This window comes from Belonocnema kinseyi, chromosome 8 (genome assembly GCF_010883055.1).
Source record: "Belonocnema kinseyi isolate 2016_QV_RU_SX_M_011 chromosome 8, B_treatae_v1, whole genome shotgun sequence".
Lineage (NCBI taxonomy): Eukaryota > Metazoa > Arthropoda > Insecta > Hymenoptera > Cynipidae > Belonocnema > Belonocnema kinseyi.
In genome coordinates, this window is record NC_046664.1 from 120,752,718 (window position 1) to 120,773,392 (window position 20,675).

Consider the following 20,675-nt stretch of genomic DNA (forward strand, 5'->3'; position numbering starts at 1 on the left):
GGTTGTAGGTGAATAGGTGCAATCTCCCAAACCCATGTTTCGAGAAACAACCCCAGAGATTTTTGGTCTCTTTATACCGCTTTACCCACTTGCTGACGAACGGCGATAATTTTCCCATGTACTTTGCAGCTTGATTGTGAGACAATTTGGGACCTTTTGGGTGGAAACAATGGAACACAGCCTCGAAGCGCGAAGCGTATACGGAACTCATTTTTCGTAACGTGGTAACAAGATGAGAATTGAAAGCAAACTGAATGTTAAATTAAAAAGCATGAAAGAGGGAGCTCTTCTTAATATTTTGACACCAAAATCATGTCGATACACCTTACCGACTGCGAGTAAAGCCACCCACGCTTTAACTTGACAGACTGTAGATGAGAAAGAGTGATCCGAAATTTCGCCTCTTTTCTCGACCTCATGAATTTGATGTCAAGTTGTTTGAAAGAATAGCTTGTCGTGATACTTGAAAATAGAAAAAATTTCAAGTTAAGCATAGCTTTTCTTTAAAGAGATACAACCAGTCAAACTTATCAGATAACTCTATCATGTCCAAAAAAGTCCAATATTCTTGTGATTTTTTTTGCTGATTCAGAATTATAGAAAATGTTGGCATTATTAATTTGTTTGTTATATATAGCTATTTTTAAACATCTATAAGATCTTACCCAAAAATATTGTACATTTGTTTTAAAAGTTTTTAATTATCTAGAGGCCATTAGTTCTGAAAGGCAAGACTGGAAAATCTACAGATACTAGATTTTGAAATTTTTTTATTAAGCTTTTATTAGAGCATTAATTAATTGTGAATAAGTCTAGAAAAGTGGCGAAAAAATAGGGTTTTTTGGGTCACTCTTTAGACATCAGTCCATTAGCTGGGAAATCTCGGAAAATCTTATCAAAAAATTTGAAATTTTGAAATGATAGTTGCACGTATGCCGATATTAGTAGATGAAAGTTAACGGAAAAATAATCCGGCTGAAAAAGATCGACATACCTGTGGGGTAGTTCATTAGGGGTGAAATAGACTTCTTTTGTTGTACAAAAACGTAATATCTTTTTAATGATAGAACCACGTATGCCTCCACATGATTTTGATGATTTTTCACGTACAATGCACATATGCCAATCGGCATACCGATCGGCTGGTCCAAAGTAATTCCAATCTCCAAATACATGTGTCAAAAATTGGTCATTCCTATTTGATGATTATTTTATGTATGCCGTTGGAAATTATGATAAATTATAAAGCGTTCTACCACATGTAGCATCGGCACGCAAATTTTACTGTTCATAAGTGGTGGCATACGTTAAAAAAGTTGTCAAAATTTGTAGGTTACTTTTCGACGATTGTTTCACTATGCCGTTATGTCTATAGCTGGACAATTATAAAATAAGATGTATTTTAAAAAGACATACGGTTATATTAGCCCATAACTTTTAAAATTGAAGTAGAATGTGTCAAAATTACACAGTATGTCGTTATGTTTTCTCATTCGATAATTTTATTTTCAAAAAGTCTTTAAGAAAGAAACATGCAATACAATTTTTAAAATCTGCCCGCCCCGCAGGCACACGCGGATCGCGCGCTGCGTGCGCGGCTCGTGAGTTTGAGCACGCCTAGGGCACCCGACTGTTGGTTCTCGTGCTTCGCGCTCGATCTTTATGCATAGGCTTTTTAAAACTGAAGGTGAAAACATCGAAAACAGTAATTTGGTGATTGTGAATTCTCTTCTTTTAAAGCTCCTTCGGCTTTAACGAAAACATTCTCATCACGTATCTCGTGCTTCGCATTCGAGTGTCTCCCTGAAATTTTATATTATTCCCACAAAAGTATATTATTATAATTCGTAACTTGCATTGGTATTAAAACATACAAAGTTTCATTGTCCCGCTTAAAAAAATGCGCATTCTTTTTAAAAAAATTTGTTATGAAACGTTTTACTGCAACTTTTGTCGTTTTTCCATAAATTGAATTTGCTCATTTGCAATGTTTTTTGTATGATTTAAACTTTACACATACGGTCTACTGAGCAGCCTGACCGCTTTTTAACTTCTAAATTATGTATATAAATATTTTTTGTAGAAAATGCATTATTATATTTGAGAATATTTAAAATAATGTAAAAATGTTGCAAGAAAAAATATAACTTTTGGATTTTCCATTATTTTGTATTCTGCCAAAATTTGAATTTCAGATTTATCCAGAAAATTAAAAAAGTCATGATGATAATCTTCTAGGACATTTAGAAATCAAACCTTTTCTTTTCCTGCCAATTATTTATATCGTTCGTTAATAAGATTAAAAGATTCATTTTCGTTTGTTTTTTTTAAATTTTGTGAATGCTAAAACTCTAATAATTCTTAATCTTATGAAATAATTCATAAGATAAATTGTTCGGCTTTTTAAATACTATGGATAACCGTACAGACAATTCTTGAATTTTGAAAAAATAGTCTAAAAAATGTTCAAAATGGACTCACTTTTAGTATTTGTATCCAAAATGTATGACTAACGAACTTGGCATTTAGCTTAGGACACTAAAAGAGTATACCAAGGCAATTCTAATAGATTAATATTTTTCGAAAGTTATCGTGCTCACAGACAGACAAAGAGACAGACATAAGGACAGACATAATGACAATGTATAATGTACTTTATATTGAAAATTGACTTCATTTATAGTAATAAATTTTAAGTTATTCGCATACCACTTATGTATAATTGTGTTAAATTTGACTAAATATTACTACTTTTTCAAACGGCAAATGCTATGAATTTGGGTGTAAATAAATCGAATAAAATATAGTTTTGGCAAAATTTCGACAACTTGAATTTTAATTTTTGAGGTTCGGGACTAATATAACCTTATGCTTTTTAAAAATATATCTTATCAGGCTGCGACTATTTCGCCATACATGTTTATTGAAATAGACGACGGTAGCTTATTTCGACATACGTCAAAAATTGTATTACTTAGCTCAAAACTGAATAATTTCCTTCAAAATTCGGCAATTTTGTCAAGATTCGTCCTTTTCGTTTAAAAATTTTTTTCCTTCGGTGGAATATCAACTTTTTTGATTGAGGGTGTAAAAGTTTGGTTAAAACTTAATCTGTTTTAGTTGGTTGACGTTTACTTTTCAATTGAAAATTTATCTATATTGTTGAAAATTCAACTGTTTTATCGAAGTTACCTGTTTTTGGCTTTATTTCAGATTTCAATATTTCTCGAAAATTTATCTTTTTTGGTTTTTTATTTATTTTTTTCGGGATTTACATTTTATATTTCTTCAATAACAGTTTCGTGGTACTCAGGATCCAGGCCTCGGAAAGGACTGGAACTTTTAATGACAAAAGGCATGCACACGGAAAATCTAAAGGTCATGTTTCAGGCGACGAATGGAGACTTGTTGTTTGAAATGCTAGGGGAGTAAATGATCTAAAGGTAAAAGAGTTGCGTGAAACTATGGACGTGAAGAAACTAGACATTTTATGTGTGACTGAAACAAAGAAAAAGGGATACGAAACCAAAGACATAAAAAACGGCGTGTTGAAAGGGGGATTTGAAATATGGTCAGGAGTAGACTGTGAATCACATGGTAAACAATGAGTAGGTCTTATTTTGAATGAAAGAGCAAAGCAGCATCTCGGAGACCATGGTTTCGTGACTCCCAGACTGCTGTGGGCTAGAATGAAAGTAGGAATCAGAAGACTATCTATCATAGCATGCTACGCGGCGGTTGATAGTGATACTGGAGAAGTAAAAGACACCTTCTGGGATACTTTAAATGACACAATAAACATTTGCGAACATGGGGAAAGAATAATTCTACTAGGAGACATGAACGGTTGGGTGGAAATCCAAAATCAGGATACAGAAAGAGTATTAGGTAATTTTGGGGATCCAAGAACAAACTATAACGGAGATAAATTAGTTGGTCTATGCTTAGAAAGGGGTCTGTTTATTACAAATACTTGGTTTAGGCATAAAATGATCCACATGTACACCTGGTCTAAAGGAAATAGCCGCAATATAATTGACTTTGTTGTGGCGGATGAAAGACTAAGAGAGTTAGTCAAAGATACAAGAGTCATAAGGGGTCCTGAATGCAATACTAATCATTACCTTCTGATCTCAAAAATTAACTTAGGTCGGGGATGGAGAAAAAAGAGAACCAAGAAAGCAAAACAAACTCCAATCAAAATCGAGAACCGACAGAAACGGGATGTGCGAATAGATTTCCAAAATAAGATAATTGAAATCATAGATAGGGCAACATGGGAGGACCGTATAAAAAACAAAGATATAGAGGGTGCCTGGACAATGTTACGGGATATCCTTGTTAGATGTACGATTGAAGTGTGTGGTACCGCAGTTGTAGGAAGAATGTCTGGTGATGCGTGGTGGAATGATAAAATTGAGGCTGTCCAAAAAGCAAAAAGAGAAGCGTACAAGAGAACTTTGAACATCGCAGGTCTTACCAATGAAGAAAGAAATAGACGTAGAAATGATTATGGACGCGAAAATAAAATACTTAAAAGATCAGTTAAAGAAAGTAAAGATACAATTAGAGCAGAAGAAGAGATAAAAATACAAAACGACTTTGAAGGAAGTGGGAAACTACTTTATAAAAAAATGAAAGGAAACAAAAGTACAGAAATTGTCAATGTGAGAAATAGTAGGGGGGAAATAGTATATAAATCAGACGGAATATTAGAGGCTTTCAGAGACTACTTTAGGACACAATTCGGAGATGAAGCTATAGTACACCACTACTGCGATGTTGAAAACGATGGGATCGAAAACTCAATTGAGAAAATCTGTGTCACTAAGGTTAGGGATATAATTAAGAACTTGGAAAACAGTAAGGCTGCCGGGGTAGGCGGTATTAACGCTGAAATGTTTAAACAGGGTGGCGCGTGCATACCACATAGACTGTGCGAATTGATAAATTTATGCTTCGAGATAGGAGATGTCCCAGACGATTGAAAAAAGCGATTATCGTACCAATATACAAGAGAAAGGGAGATAAAAGCGAGTACAATAATTACGGAGGGATTAGTTTATTAAGCACCGTAAGTAAAATATATTCAAAAATACTTATTCGTAGGGTTATGAAAATAACAGAAGCAAAGATTCGGAAAGTTCAAAGTGGGTTTATGCCAGGAAGGTCATGTACAGATCAAATATTTAGCTTAAGGCAAATAACAGAAAAAAGTTTGAGAGTAGGAAAAAAAGTTTTCTGTGCATTTGTTGACCTAGAAAAAGCTTTTGACAAGGTAGATAGAAGTAAACTTTGGGAAGTCCTGAAAGAGTATGGAGCCAATGGATGGATCCTACAAGCTATAAAAACAATATATATAGGTAGCAAAGTGAGTGTAAGAGTAAATAGGAAACTGAGTGACTGTTTCGATATTATTCAAGGATTTAGACAAGGATGTGTTATGTCTTCATGGTTATGTATATTATTTATGGACAAGTGTTTCAGAATGAAAAATTTTGTTAAATGATGAGAGAATTGAACAAGTAGATATGTTCGTATACCTTGGTAGCTTATTTACTAGGGACGGGAAGATAGATGAGGAATTAGATAGACGAATAAATGAAGGTATGAAGGTTATTGGTAGAGCAGCCGCGTGCCCAGATGTAGACCGCGGAAAGAATGGTTAGAATTTGTGAATGAGACCCTAGTTAGACGAGACATAAGAAGTCACAGAAACACGAGAGTCTGCATGAAAAAATGCATGGACATAAAAGAAGCTAGAGAAGTATGCCAGCACAGGAAAGTATGGCGGCAAATAGTTAATAAAAAGTGTGTTAGTAGATTGAATGACGCCTGAAACAAAAGACCTTGGCCACTAATGGACCCAAGTAGGGAACCTTACGTAACGGCTTCGTGAGGTTCTTCGCTTGGGGTGATTGCTAGAGAGATTGAACAGCATCCTGGGTCGGAGCAGTGTCTCGGAACGAATGTGTTATTTACTTAAATAGCACGAGAATTCTGGACCAATCTGAAAAATCTCTATCCCTTCCACACACTACTCCTTTCCCCTACCGAGTGAGTCACGCCTACACCGAAAGGGAAATGGCTTAATGGTGTAATGTATGGCGAAATAGCCGACGGTAGCTTATTTCGACATAAAATTGTGTCCAAATAAGGACGGTTTTTTATTTCGCCCTTTCGGAATATATGCAGGAGGGGGTGACAGTCAAAATAAGGAGAATAAATGATTTATTTATATTTATATTATATCTCAGAGGTGGTCCTGGCCACCGCTGTCAGCGGGCGCTAAAATTGAATGCGCGAAATTTGAATTTCATTATACTTTTATGTTATAGCAACAAATGAAACATTAAAATTTTAGGAAAATAAAATATTAATGATAATAATATAATATAATATTAATAATAATCTTTGGTTAATGTTAGAAAGTTGCGTATTTTTCTGAAATGTTTAACTGTGTTTGCCCCTTTAGTTATGAAAGAATAATAAATAAACATTATATAACAAAAATTAAAATATAATTTTCTATGGGGGGCGTCTGATACAAAAATAGTTTTAATTCCAAATTTTTCTTTTGCGCCTTGCATTAAAGTTAATGTGGTAATTTAAAACGAAACTTTTACAAGTGTTTGACAGGCTTAGTCCTCCCACCCAATCCTAATTATTCCTCTAATTGCTTTTGCCTCTTATGTAAGATAGTTTCTTTGTTTAAGTTATTAGTTTTTTTAGCATTGGAACAGGAGAAAAATAATTCAATTAAAAAAGTACCATAACATTATAAATATGATTCTTTTTGAGGTTCACTTATTATTTATTCGTAACAAAAAGTCCAAGTAAAACTAAAAAGTTCAGAAAAACAAAACTTTCTAGCTTTAATCTAATAGAAGATAGCCATAAACAATAATCAATTGTTGAAATAAGCTTTTTTTAAAACAATTAAGTTTAAGAGTTCACGAGTTTAAAATTATTTATTTATTATTATATAAATAATATAATAATAAAATATATTACTAAGTATAATATAAAGAATAATAATAAATAAATATAATAATAGTGAAAATAAAGTAATAAAATATTATTAATTTATTAAAATTAAACAAGTTTAAGTGTTCCAAAAAACAGGAACTTTTTAGCACTTGTTTAAGGCCATGTGACGAGAGAGTCGCGTGACCAAACCTGATCTTCAATTTTTCTTTCGCAACTTACGTATAAACGAAATGAGGCATCGCTTTGAAAGTTTGGGAAATTAAAGAGGAGGTAATAAAGTTCATGTCTCTGCTTTGTTCGGGTGGAGATATTGAGAAAAGCTTTTTTTTGAAAAAAATACCAGTGGAAGTTTTCTTTCCCAACTTACGTCCACACGGAATGAGATATCGTGTTAAAAATTTGTCACGATAAATAGAAAGCACGCAAGAATGTGTCTCTGGTCCTAAATAATTATAATAGTGAAAAAAGTTTTTTTTTAATTGCTATTTTGGAGAAATGCCGACCGTGCTGTCGTTAAACCCTGCAAGCAATTTTCAATGTTGTCAATGGGCTAGTTATGAGGTTTATATTTATCAAAGTGGGGCAAAACAACAAAAATGGCTTGCGAACATTATGCACAAATAATTCAAAAACTAATGTTTGCACTTGAAATGCAAATAAACATATTTGGTCTGTCATACGTATCAGTCTGGTATCAGCTGTGTCAAAGGAGCACTAGCACAGCAAGTAGACAACTTCGAAGTTCTAGGGGTCTCTGGGTAAAACAGATTACATGATTACCGTCAGAGAAAGTTAAAAGTCAAACTTCAGCTGTAAAACCTAAATGTGTCCGTCGATAATCAATATTTCCATAAATAAACTTTTTTCTTCCTTCAACTCTTTGCAAGGCAGAGACGGAAAGATTCGTCATTGCAATACAGGACAAAGTTGTCAGCACCAGGAATTATCGCAAACACGTGTTACATCAAGACGTGGTTGACCGGTGCTGATTATGTGGAACTCACAAAGAATCCATCGAGCATATTATTGATGGCTGTCGCGTAATGGCTCAGAGAGAATATACGCACAGACATAATGATGTAGCAGGCGTTATACTTCAACAACTTGCCCTAAGCATAGGACTTTTAAAATAATGGATGCTCTTCTATAGATAAATTACAATGCCCATTTTAGAAAGCGAAGATTACATCTTATATTTTCAAAGTTATTTTTTTAGCAACGATCATTAAAAACAATATGCAATGTGTAAAACATTTTTTTGAGGATAGGAATTAATTTGGACCAGCCGGTCGGTATGCCGTTTGGCATATGTGCATTGTTCGTTAAAAATCATCAAAATCATTTGGTGGCATACGTGCTTCTCTCATTAAAAAGATATGACGTTTTTGTAAAACAAAAGGGGACTATTTAGTATCTAGGATTTCGGATTACCTTGGTGGGTGTGTTAAAATTTCACCCTCACAAATTTAAGAGGCTATAAAAACACTGAATAATACAAACACTACTGGAAAACAACAGGAAAGCTGTAGAAAAGGAGAGAATAAGAGCAAAAAGCGTGGGATTGATTGAGGGTTTTATCAAACGGAAGAGAGGGGAGGAAGACGAAAGGGGAAAAGAAAGAAAAACATGGGGTAAGTATAGGAGAATACAGATAGATGGAGTATGGTGAGATTGGGACAAAGAAAGGGAAAATATATTAAGAAATGAAGTGCCGGGAAAGTAGAAGAGTCGGAAACGAGATATAGAAAAATAAGAAATAGTAAGAAGCAAAAATAGACAAGAGACGCATGTAGAGAACAATGGAGTATATGTTACCGGAATATAAAAGGATTGGAGGGAATGTATAGTGTGTTTATAAGAAATTTTACACAGTGGGATGTAGTAATAATGATGGAGACGTGGCTAGATGAAAAGGAATGGGAAACAGTAAGGGGAAGGTTACCAAGATATTATAAATAGTAATTTCAAAATGCAAAAAGGAAGAATAAAAACAGCAGATCAATAAAAGGAAGTGTGTTAGGAGTAAGGAACGAAAATATAACAGGGAGAGATAAGAAAGAGAGAAAAAAACCAAACGAAGGATTAAAAGTAGATGAGCTAAAGATGGGATGAGAGAAGTGGAAGGTAGTGGGGGTTTGTGTAAACGATGATATGCATACGAAAGCAGAGAGGATGTAAGATATGATGGAAGAAAATAAAGAAGAGATTAGGCTAATAATAGGTGGGGATTTCAATGCGAGAACAGAAGACAGAGAAGGAAGGAAATGGGGAAAAGAGAGAGGAAGAAAATCTAAAGATAAGGTACTAAATGGGGAGTAAGAAAAGGTAATTAAGAGCTGGGAGGAGTTGTAATGGTATATCTTCAACGGAAATATAGAGGGAGGTGCGGAAGGAGATCATACGCGCTCAGGAGGTGAATGGGGCAAAGATAATTGATTATGTGATAGTGGGTGATGAGATAAGAGAGAAGGCCAGACACCAGAGGTAGGTGACTATATTAATTCAGATCACTTGCCCTTAATAGTAACATCAGAGGGATAAAAAAGCAGTAGCCATATGAATAAAAGGGGAGCAAATGTAAAAAATATAGGGAAAGGGGATTGGTCAAGGGAAGGAAAAGAACCGTTCATAGAAAAGGTCAGAAATATCAAAATGGGAGAGGGAAATGTGGACGAGGAGATGGCAAAAATAATAGGGGAAATAAAAAGAGGATTAGAGTGCACACAAAGTGATGTTAGTAAAGGGGTAATAAAAGTTGATGGGATAAGGACTGCTAAGAGAATAATTGAGGTCAGAAAATAATTGAGATAGTGGAAAAAAGAAAAAAGTAATGGGGAAGAATATAGGAAAAAAAGAAAGTGTATACTGAGTTGTATGCTCAAAAGAAAGAGATAGAGAATAAAATGTTTGAGGAAGAGGTGGAGAAGGCTAGGGCGGAAGAAGGGGTATGGAAGGTAGTAAATCAAAAAAGAAAAAGAAGAAAAAGAAGAAAAAGAGTAAATGAAGATATTGAAATTGTAGAATGTTAAAATCATTTTTTTGATTTGCTAGGAGGAGTAGAGAGAAAAGTTAGTAAGGGAGGAAAATATGGTAGAGAAAGAGATGAGGGAGAGGATATAACAAGGGAAGAAATAGTCATGGTTTTAGGAAAATTGAAGGATGGAAAGGCACTTGGTATAGATGATATTCCAAATAAAGTATGGAAATATGGAGGGAAGGAACTAGAGGAATGGGCATGGATAATGTGATACCAATAGTGAAGAAAGGCGAAGGAGAGGAGGTTAAAGATTATAGTGGTGTGACGCTGATGCCAACACTGTATAAAGTATATGTAACTGTTCTTTCGGAAAGATTGAAGATAGAAGTTGAAAAAAAAAATGACGGAGCCACCGAATCAGAAAGGGTTTAGTAAAGAAATAGGGGTAATGGACAATGTATATGTTCTGAACTATCTAGTAAATAAGATGATTAACAGGAAAAAAGGGTAGGAGAACAATTAGGAGATAGTTTCAGGTTGGTAAGAGGAGTGAGGCAAGGATATCCCCTGAGCCCACCTGTATTTAATACATTAATATCAGACTTGGAAGAAGAAATGAGGAGAAAAAGTTGAAGAGTGAGGATAGGGAAGGAAAAGGTATATACACGGGCATATGCAGACGATATAGTGATAATGGCAAATGATCAAGAAGGGATGGCAGGCTGGATTACAGGATTAGAGAAATACATATGTCGGGAAAAGCTGAATTTAAATTTAGAAAATACAAAGATAATGAGGTTTAGAAAAGGTGGGGGGAAGGAATAAAGAATCGACGAGAAGATGGAGGGGAATAAAGTTACCAAAAGTGAAAGAGTTTAAATATTTGGGATATATCTTGCAAACGAATGGAGTTCATAGAGCTCATGTAAGAGAAAGAATAAAAAGAGCAGCAGGGGTAATGAAACAAATATGGGGAATAGGAAAAAGAACGTTCCAAAAAACTCGAGAAGAATATGGATATTTGATATGCTGGTATGACTGGCATTAGGTTATGGAGCAGAGGTATGCGAGTCGAAAGAAAGTAAATATATTGAGCGCGTACAAGAAAGGTATATGAGGCGGACACTAGGAGGAAGACTGAAAGACTCCAGGATATATTGTGAGAGAGGACGCGCAAAGGGATAAGTTAAGTATAGGCGCGGGAAAGACGACATGGAAATTTGAGACGAACCTGAGGGAGAGAGATACGGGACTGGAGTAAACTATGAAGAATAAAAAACAATGAGAGGGAAAGACAATTAATAGAAAGATGGGGGATGATCGAGGCATCAAAATACAATAAATGATATAAGATGATGAAAAAGAAAGGAGTACCAAAGTTTTCAGAAAAGGGATGGGAAGAGAAAAGGTGGACCAGAATAGCAAGGTTTAGATTGGCAAACGAGGTAAGGGAGGGGACGTATTGGGAAAAAGAAGATAACAGAAAGTGTAGAATATGTGAATGGGAAAAGGAAACATGTAAGCATGTATGGGAGGGATGCAGGAGAGGAATATAAGGTAAAGGAAGCTGGAAACAGAATCTGGTTAAGATTTTTGGGGAGAATGGATTAGGAGAAGAATGGACGAAGAAGTTGGAGGGAGCTAAAGGAGCGAATGACAGAGAATAAAATAATGCGAGTGAAAAAGGAAAATTGGAGGTATGTAAAAGTAAAAGTAAAAGGAAACGGAATTCGCTTAGATTAGAAAAGAGTATTAGTAATGGTAATGTAATAGTTAAGCAGAATGAAATGTGTTTTCGTTCTCATGCTCTATCTCTTTCTCTTTCGCTTGCACTCTCGTTTTCGATTGCTCGCTCACTGATTTACTAATAAGTCCTGAGTTGCACTATCACATGAAATAGAGATAAGCGGATAGATTGTGACAGATGGAAGTCATGTAAACCCTTCAGGGACACATTATGAATAAGAAACAACATTTACGGATAGAATTCATAGCTTATTAGTTGAAAATTGCTACCCGGTGTTATCGGAACCTCTTTCATATATATACAAACAGGTCTTGAAAACAGGTATTCATCCAGGGTCGTGAAGGGATTCAAGAGTATGTCCAGTGTTTAAGGCAGGAGACGGATATGACATAAAAAATAAAGGCCAATATCAATCGCATGTTATTTCTCAAAAGTATGTAAATTGCGTATAGTGGATATACTTATGCCTTATCCGAAGTCCATTTTACTATCTGAGGAGCATGGAATTGTCCCAAATAATCCACAGTAACAAATTCAGCCGAATTTACAGAATATACTGTAAAAGCACTCGTTAAGAGTGATTAGGTGGACGTTATTTATTTATATTTTAGAAAGCATTCCATAAGGTTAATCACAAAATAATTATAGATAAATTTCACAATAGAAACTTTCCTGACAACCTACTGTCTTTATTGCATAATTTTTTAAAGAATAGGAAACACTGTGTTTAGTACGCTGGTCATTCATCTTTAGCATATTAGCCTTTTGCTGGTGTACCGCAAGCTGCGTATCTCGGTCCTGTATTTTTTACAACATCCCAGGGGGAAAGTCAGATATTAGCCAGAGTTTACGACCGGCGCAGTACCGCGCCAGTTGTAATACAGAATAAATACCAGTACTGGCTGTTAGTACTGTGTTAACCATCGGCGTAGTCCTGGTTTACGACTGGCTCAGTACTGAATGTCATTACTGGTAGAATACAGAAGCAAGAATTCTGCCAACGGTTGGCACCATATTGGTTTACAACTGGCCCATTACTGACCGTCACCACTGCTGAAACAATGACATGAGAGTTCTGCAAACAGTTGGCTTGATAATGGGTCTACTACTGGCGCAGTAATGATATGTATTACTGGTCAAATACTGACACGAAAGTTCAACCCACGGTTGGCATCATATTGGTGTACTACTGGCTTAGGAGTAATATGCAATGCTGATGCAATACGGGAACCAGCATTTCATCGGCGTTAACTTCATCACTATGTGCCTCGTGTGTTTTTCATGTACCTATACAGGTTTGTAATTTCACAAATAGTTTGTAAATATTTGCAACACCTGTCGACTTAATTACGCGCCTAAATTATTATTATTATTAGACATATAATATAGTTTGTAGTTATTGATAATCGTTCGAAATTGTTTAATTTCAAATTTAAAAGCATCGAACATGATAATTTGTAGTATTTTAAATGTTTTCTATTCATAATATAACATTTCTCAGTTTTAATAGCTTGAATTTAAGATTTTGAGTTTAGTTGCCACCCTATAATTGAACAATGTTTTCTTTATGTTTATGGTTGTATTGTTATATTGTTTTCTTTTTACAGAAAGCATTTTGCAAAAACACGAAAATATCTCAGTAAAAGACTGTAATGCCTATACATCAACCATTGGTTCTCTATTACAGGAGATGGGGAAGGCGGTAAGAAGATTCGAAACAGAAACAAATGAAGAAAATCTGTAGAAACTGTGACAAAGTTAGAACTGCGAACTAAAGTTCATAACCGTTGAACAAAATGTTTTATAATCTAGCTTAAGAATCGAACAATATGTACATTTTTAGATTTTAAAAGTTTTTTTATTCTTTACCAGTAACTTTTAGCACATACTGCTTCTTTCTTCACTGATATCTTTCAATATTAGGAGCTTGGCTAGTATCACACCAGCACCAACGGTATGTGGTGGCCCAGTATTGCAGATCAGTACAGGACTTGATTATCATTAAGGCTTTTACCAGTAGCACGCAAGTACCATCAGTACGTACTGGCCTAGTACTGCAAATCAGTACATAACTTAATTATCATTAGAGCATTCCACCTTATCACGCCAGTAAAAATAGTATATATTGGCCCAGTATTGTGAGTCAGTACATAACTTAGTTATCATTAGGGGTTTCACCAATACCACGCCAGTACGAACGTTATTCACTGGCCCAATACTGCAAGTCAGTAAATACCTTCGTTATCCTTTGAAGCCAGACCGGTACCTGTCCAGTAATAAAGGTCAGTAACTCGCCGAGTTAGCAGTATTGGTTCAGCTAGTACTAACAGAGGATACCGGACCAGTACCCACTGAAAGTACTATCCCAGTACTGGTTATATACTGCCATTAGAGCTTAGACGCACTTAATGTTACTGAAAGTTTATTAAATCTAACCTCAAAATTTAGTGTTTCAGTTTTACTTAAAAAGTATATATTTTCAGCACCGCACTGTCTCAGAAGTTGCACAGCGCGGTATTTTGTTATTTTAAACCTATGAAACCAACGTGTTTGCGATTAAATGATTTCAAATATTATTCACTGAAAATCTGTAGCCTGTTGCATACAGAATGTTTAAAACTTGATTAAAATATGTAAAGTTGTATTCTCTGCAATAAATATCATTGCAATAATCTAATTTCATGCGTATGTAAATATATTAGACATGGAATTAGTTATAATGCATCTGAACTACTTTTTACAAGCGGAATACGCACCGTGAACCCAGTGATGCCATAGACTATATGGAGATTGCACTCATTCGCTCTCAGGTGAGTGACGTTATTTCGTGAGAGAGCGAGTGAGAAATGTTCGTAGTCTAGTAGTACTGCGTGAAACTAGTACGTGTTCCTCTGCCTGACTTACATTTTTAAAGGCAAGCTGGCGATGTATGTTTTTCATAGTGCTATTGGTTATTTCGGGATTTATCGGATGTCCATCGGATAGTTTATCGTTAAGTGAATTCAGTGTATATTAGTGGGACGAAAAAATGTCATCTGCCTACATCAGGTACTCGGGTGCCTGAAAAATAGTGATAGTCACCCAAAAACAGCGATTGTGAGCGTCGATCGAATTCTGAATTTTGATCTCATCAGAATAAAAAAGAAGTATTTTTTTGTAAAATATGGTGATGATCACTGCTTAGCGTCAGTAGAAATTACTGGAGGTGAGTAAATAATATAAATATATTATATTGATAATGTCCCAGGATAAAAAATCCACATGCAGAACAAGAAGGTTATCTAATTGATTCCGTGGAATTCTACGTAGACTTTCACGTAACATTTTTCAACAAGACATGTGGATTTCATGTAGAATTCCATATACTTCACGTGAAGTTACAGGATTTCAAAAGGACATTTTTTTGTACTAAAGTTGGATGCCCTAAGAACATTCAAAAGACGCGTGTAAAAAACTTCCTGGGGAGGTTCTCATCCCTGCATTTTTTTCTAGTGAGATAATCATTATAGTCACGACAAAATATACATTTTTGAATTCTAATTCTACATTTTTTTAAAGCTGGTAAATTTTTGCATGTTACAGATACAAAGGATGAAATTATGAAACTCCTCAAGAAGAAAAGGTTTCCACCAAATTATTTAATTAAGAGCGTCTGACCTTTCCACACCAACAGATATGTTAGGTTAGAAGGAACACCTGGTAAATATACAATATTTACTTTCAATATTTTTGGCATTAAAAAACCTTTGAATTGAAAATCTCTCTGTAAAACATTGCCTCCTCATTTTCGAAATAAATATTAAAAGTACTAAATTTTTCTCTCTATACGCAAAGTTGTATTTCGAGATTGAGGACCACTATGCAATGAAAACAGGGTAGCGACTTGACAATGAAATCTGCAAAGACTGGAAAATGACGGAGAATTTTATTGACCTTAAAAAATCGGGAAATGACCGGGAATTGAATTGAGAAACCAGGAATTTCCTTCCAATCGCAGTAGAATTAAGTTTTCTGCATTTACATAATTTTTGTCAATTTAAAAAAGTTATTTCTACTTAATCTACTGTCATAGGGAATTTAAGTGTGTTTATTAAGTTACAGATCCATTAACTTATTTAAAATTTAACTACTTGGTTAAAAGTTTAATTCATTTGTTAAAAATTAATTTTTTTTTTTATTCAAGATTCATCATTTTAATTTAAGATTCCTGATTTTTACTGTAAATTCACCTCTAGTTGAAAATGTAACTTTTGTTTTGTTGAAAATCAATTTTTTTATCCAAAAAATTACCTATTCCAGTAGGAAACTTAAATATTTTGATGATAATACGTTTCTGTGTGAAGAATTAGATTTTGAAGGGAAAATTGAATTATTTTATTTTTGGTTGAAAATTTATTTTCTCCCTCTTTTTTTAATTGTTATTATTATCTCTAATGAGCCAAAAAGTAAAGTGGTTTGGAAGTTTCTTTTAAATTTAAGAAATTTAAATTAGACCAAAATCCAAATTAAAAATCCCATTTAACGTCCAATAATCAAATTGATTCAAAATCCTGTTCATAAAACAAGAATCCAACGACCAAATTTGGACCACAACGAATAAACAAAAACCAAAAATACTATTGTAATCTGAAAAAAAAACAACAAATAAAATTTTCGGACAAAAATAAAAAAGAGGAAAGAAAAATGAGAAGGCAGCCAACCACATCCCCTTCCTTTTTCCTTCTTTCGTCTTTTTTATTTTTATCATCATCAAATTACAATAAAATAAAACATAAATAAATAAAAGTGCATTACCAGCCTTTCGGTACTCGTACAGTACCCTTATCAAGACAAGAAAAATTTAAGTGGGAGAAATTGACAACACCCACGAACAGGTGCTCTCTCTTTGATATCTGAGAATCGTATGAGGGTCAGTAGGCCAATCTGTTGTAAACACAATATAAATATCTGTCACAATTACATCAGAAATAGAGAAAGTAATAGAAAAACAGAATTCATGAAACAGTCACATTAAATGTAATTAATCATATTAGCAAAAGTTTTGTTCAGCTTATCCAAATCAGTTTTTAAATGAATAGATAACTTTTTTGTTTTTCAATATCAAGCATTTCCATGAATTCCCTCTTTCTCTCATTACTTTCACTATGCAAAATATGAATATTATTCCAGTCAAACTCATGGTCAACATCAACAAATGCCTTTGTATGTCTGGCAAGAAAACTCTTATAACAGCGTCCTAAGCGAACATCACTTTTGTGTTCCTCTATCCCAGTATTAAGAAGTCTGCCAGTCTGTCCCACTTAATTCATCTTACAGATCCTGCAAATGATATTATAGACAACACCATCCTGTTCAAAATTATCTAAAGGATCTTTGGAAAAATAAATCACCGAATCCATTTTAAATGAGATGCGGAAAATAGTATGAATTAAAAATTTTTTAACGTAAGTTTAATAGCTTTAGAAATTTCACCAAAAAATGGAAGAACAAAAGTATTAAACAAACTTTATTCCTTTAATTCTTTCTGATTATCCACAAGCAAATTATTAATCTCTTTGTTTCTGATTTGTTGAACTCTAATTGCAATATGTATTTCAGTTAACTTCTTTGGATAATGATTCAGAAAAAGGATATTCCTAACAATATTCAAATTTCTTTTGTAAAATGAATAATGGGACAAACCTAGAGCTCTGTCGACTAAGCTTTCAATTCCTGCAATTTTGTTTTGAAAGGGATGAGCAGAAACGAAATTTTAAATTTTACCTGAATAAGTACATTTTCTGTACCAATTGGTAATAATATTAACATTCCAACCCTAAATTACTTCTATGTCCAAAAAACTGATTTTATAACCCTGTTCTATCTTATAAGTAAATTGAAGTTTCGGATGAAAACTGTTAAAAGTATTAAAGACGATCTGTAACCTTTCTAGAGGAACACATAATAAGGTATCGTCGACAAACCGAAAATAATAAGGCAAAACAAAATCTATTTTCCCAAAAAAAAACAAAAACCTCCAAATCTTCCATCACTAGTTCTGCCAAAAGCGGAGAAATGACTGAACCTATGGTAGTACTAGACTTCTGTCTATACAAAGATCCAGTAAATTTATAATAAGTTGACTCCATAATTAAAACTATCCCTTCAATAAATTCTTTTTGACATAACCGAGTACGGGTTTTTATATTATCCCATCTATTTAAAATTGCCTTTTTAACTAATTCAACGGGTATACTCGGAAACTTTGCAATAACATCCAAAGAAATCATTACATGGTCATCCGGAACCTTTTTTGAATGATACTTTTTTGAAATTCCCAGCTGTTTTTGACATTATATTTAGAAGTTGTGATAGAGTCCTTGAGAGTCAAATTAAAATTTTGTTCTAAAAATTTGGCGGGAGTATTAATAGTTGAAATAACTATTCTTAAGGGAAAGCCATCTTTGTGAATTATTCTCAAACCATAACATCTTGCAAGAACTGTGTCTTCAATGTTAATATCAGTCCATCTTATATCCTTTCCCAGAAGTCCTTTCTTTCTCCAATTGTGAAGCATCTTATAAGTGTCTCTTTTTAACTTTTTTATCGGATTTTCATGTAAGAATTCAAAATTATCATTATCAGAAAGCATATTCTCCATATCCCTAATATAATTCGATTTTTTGATGCAAACAGTAATACTGCCTTTATTAGCATTCATGCAAACTATACCAGGGTTGTTTCTAAGAAACTCTTTCGTCATCATGAAACCTTTAGAAATTCTACGATCAATATAACTGATATGCAAACTATTTTTCGCAACAAAGCTCTTTAACAAGTGTGAAACATTGTTTCGGAAATCCTGCTGATCCAAAATAGGAATTTTGTGTATATTTAATTGAACGTCTTTGACTATTTCCATCATTTGTTTTGCCTTAGTTTTATCACACGGTGACTAAAACCTTGACCTAATCTGAGAATATCTGTAACTAAATCAGGAATTTGAATATCTGTAAAATTAACAAACCAAGGTTAAACCATGTTTGACTCTTATCTGATTAAAAACATAATATCATAGAAATGACCTCCAGTCCAAGTCAGCTAAATCAAAATTTGAAAAATTTAAATTAGACCAAAATCCAAATTAAAAATCTCATTTAACGTCCAATAATAAAATTTATGCAATTATGGTGTGATATCAATAAGAAATTAAGAGGCAGTATTCTTCAAAAAAGATTTTTTATTGAATGTAAAAGAAACGATGTTTTACATAAAAAATTTGTTTTCTTGGATAACAGATTTCGAGATTTTTCTTTTCAAAGTAATTTTTGTAATAGGACATTTTAACACACTTTAAACAATTTTAAATTTTCACTACTAAATTTATTTATCAAAGATGTTTCAAATCATGTTAATTTTTTTTAGTCAAAAATTTAAAGAATAAGAAGTGAATTAGAAGTTTCTTTACAACAAAATGAAATTATTAATCTTTTAAAGCATCAGATTCTCCTGAATCAAAGATTTTTAAGCAGCGATGTAAAACATGCTAAAAAACTTCCAAATTTAATTCATCAGCAAACTAGTGTTCAAGAGAAAAATTTAAATTTACATAGGATTTTTGAAGAAGGAGGTAAAGATACCTGGTTTGTTAATTTGACAGATATTCCAATTCCTGATTCAGTTACAGATATTCTCAGATTAGGTCAAGGTTTTAGTAACCGTGTGACAAAAATTAAGGCAAAACAAATGATGCAAATAGTCAAAGATGTTCAATCAAATATACACAAAATTCCTATTTTGGATCAGCAGGATTTCCGAAACAAGGTTTTACACTTGTCAAAGAGCTTTGTTGAGAAAAATAGTTTGCATATCAGTTATATTGATCGTAGAATTTCCAAAGGTTTCATGATGACGAAAGAGTTTCTTAGAAACACCCCTGATATAGTTTGCATTAATGCTAATGAATGCAGTATTACTGTTTGCATGAAAAAATCGAATTATATTCGGGATATGGAAAATTTTCTTTCTGATAATGATAATTTCGAATTATTACACGAAAATCCGATAAAAAACTTAAAAAGAGACACTTTAAAGATGCTTGACAATTGGAGAAAGAAAGGGCTTCTGGGGAAGGATATAAGATGGACTGATATTTACACTGAAAACACAGTTCTTGCAACATGTTATGTTCAAAATAGCTGGGAATTTCAAAAAAGTATCATTCAAGAAAGGTTCCGGATGACCTATATAATGATTTCTTTGGATGTTATTGCAATGTTTCCGAGTATACGCCTTGAATTAGTCTTAGAATTAGTCTGGTACTTCGATTTTGGCAGAACCAGTGATGGAAGATTTGAAAGTTTTTGTTTTTGAAAAATTAAATATTGTTTTGCATTTTTATTTTCGGTTTGTCGACTATACCTTATTCTGTGTTCCTCTAGAAAAGTTACAGATCGCCATTGATACTTTTAGCAGTTTTCATCCAAAACTTCAATTTACTCATGAAATAATCAGGGTTATAAAATCAGTTTTTTGGACATAGAAGTAATTTAGGGTTGGAATGTTAATATTATTACCAATTGGTACAGAAAAAGTACTTATTCAGGTAGAATTTAAAATTTCCTTTCTGCTCATCCCTTTCAAAACAAAATTGCAGGAATTGAAAACTTAGTTGACAGAGCTCTAGGTTTGTCCCATTATTCATTTTACAAAAGAAATTTGAATATTGTTAGGAATATCCTTTTTCTGAATCATTATCCAAAGAAGTTAATTGAGAAACATATTGCAATTAGAGTGCAACAAATCAGAAACAAAGAGATTAATAATTTGCTTGTGGATAATCAGAAAGAATTAAAGGAATAAAGTTATTTAATACGAGGTTAGTTCAATAAGTCCTTAGAATGACCAAAAGATGGCGCGCGAATCGCTCCAAATCATCTGTTTTCAGTCAGCACCACTCCCGACCAGATATATGGTGCAGTC